Below are 2,634 nucleotides of genomic sequence, written 5' to 3' on the forward strand. Positions count from 1 at the left end.
ATTACGGAATTTCAAATCTAAGTACTCACACATATGCATACCCTCAATTATACATATATGCGGCACATGCACCCAATCATCACCCTAATGACGGCATCGCCTCCACGGACGAAATCACCCTCACATGGGATACCTTCATATAAATATGTGTATAACATGTAAATAATCCAGCATCATATAAGCATTCCCCTAGACCGGCTGTGTATCCAATCATGCTCTCACAACTCACACTTACCAAGGTGTAGAGGCAATTGATCCATACATTACCATTCAAGCGAATGGCACCCATACAATAGCACGCCGTATGAGCAACGAAATAGAAATATGATGCAAGAACCCCCAAGTCAATACTTTAATAAGCCACCTAGAGTCCTTAACTAGGCATAAAGGATATGACTACTGGCACACACTTAAGCTTTAATTCCTGATTTAAAACACTTATATATAACTATAAGGTTGCAATCATTCTTGTAAAACAAAATACTTTCGTTTTAAATACACATATGAATAGTAACCGCTAAACCATGCTCTGGTACCAGCTGTAACAGAACCGTACAAATTATAAAAACACAAGTACAAAAACAATAACCGGAGTGATCAAATTCCTGTACTTATGCTTTCATAATCCCGGTAGTCCATGAAATCTCGAAGGATTTCAATCTTTTTCAGCCTCTCAGCCAAGATCATAGTAGCTTAGCAGTACCATTGCATATTACATAAAGTTCGCATATAAATAAAATACATCAGAGTTTAAACCATAAAGTTATTACAGACCAAGTTCAAATTGAAGTAGCGGAAGCAAATGGTTTTGAAACCAACTCACACACACTTAGTCTAAATACAGTGCCAGGATACAGGTCCATCCATCAAAAGCAAAAGATGAGACATAAGATGTGACCACGCCCATGGTCCTAGTTGTCTCCCATAGCAGGGTAGACACAGTTGATGCAATAACCGTAGTACAGCTGACCATCTGCAACAACAAGGGGACAAAGCCCTGAGTACAAGAAGGTACTCAGTGTCATAAACTAAAAATAAGTTGACACCAAGGAGTATGCAAGGCTTTCTTTTAGTGGACTGGCTTAACTCTTTTTGCGGAAAGCATAAGCAGGATGATAGTATCATTTTAAGTATTTGGCTGCATTTTAAGAATCATTAACCTGTCGACTAGATTAGCACATGTACTAGAGCAATCACTTGATTAAACAATCAATAGTAATCAGGTTATCTTTTAGCCTTTCCACATCCTCATCATAACCATTCAATGTTCCATAATCATTACTATGATGGCGTAGCTCAAGTTAAGTGCTCACTGTTCGAGAGCGACGGCGATTCGAATCGATTCCTATCCAGCTGGAGGGTTATTCCTCACACAAACCACGCTTTCCCCGTTAGGGTCGCTTAGATCACCAATGACACTATCCAGGTAGCCGCGGGACAAACAGGGACCGCAATATCCGGGGACCGCACGACTACGAGGAATCAGACCGTATCTGCCCTTGGGCTCACTCTTCGCGCCCCCGTCGTTCCCTCTACAGCACCAATACGTGCAATCAGCGGGTCGATCCCAACCCGAATAGTGCCACTAGCTTCGTGGTCGGAATGACTTATCCGGCCAGTTAAATGTGAGGCATGCGTTCAACATGACAAGAGGGACGACAACGGTCAGTCCTTAATCGACACAGACGAAAACTACCAGCACACAAGACCCATGCCTTGCTGCCCAACATTCCACACGGTCTCCGTTTATCCACCAACACTTGGTTATTTTCATGATATCATTTATAGCTAAAAGTATCCAGGTAATCACCTATAGTTGCCGGTGACCGGAAATCACTGACTTTACCGGTCTAAACAGGGCTAAGCATTTAACTCGATCCTAGACCTATCAGGGTAAAAAGGGTATAATATACTCAGATAATCAAGGAATATATATATAAATGCTGGAACAGACCTATCAGGGTAAAAAGGGTATAATATACTCAGATAATCAAGGAATATATATATAAATGCTGGAACGGTTGCAAACAACTCCTATTAACTTAATGCAACAACATAAAAGGACGTAATATTAAATATTTGCAAACCGTAGGGAGAATGCTCCGGGGCTTGCCAACTAGGCTAGTGATAGGGACACTCTTGCAGTTCCTCTTCCTCTTGCACCTCCTGTGCTGGAACTTCCTGCTGGTCGACCACGGCCTGCTCCTTGGGAACGGCTACCGGCGTCTCCTCCTGCGATCCTGTATGATGCATATGTATGTGTGACTATGAAAAATGTGTATAGGATGGAAGTGATGCATGATGAACATGAATGCTTGCAGGAATGAGAATGTCTTTCATTTCTATTTTACTGAGTAGGTGCATATCTCCTCTCTAGTTGGAATAAACACAATCATAAATTTAATACATTCATATCCATAGAACAATCATGTATATACCTACAACATGACACATAGCATAACTGCAACTAAGCTAACCCCACCATACCAGCAGGTCATAAGTGCTTTAAAGATACACCAAAGTATCATGTTTAACTTAACATGCACTAATTAATCTTAATTAAATATATTTTAATTAAAGGCTAGAATAGGAACATATCTTTCTATTGCCCACAAAAATCTGAGAAAATTACAG

This window comes from Miscanthus floridulus, chromosome 8 (genome assembly GCF_019320115.1).
Source record: "Miscanthus floridulus cultivar M001 chromosome 8, ASM1932011v1, whole genome shotgun sequence".
Lineage (NCBI taxonomy): Eukaryota > Viridiplantae > Streptophyta > Magnoliopsida > Poales > Poaceae > Miscanthus > Miscanthus floridulus.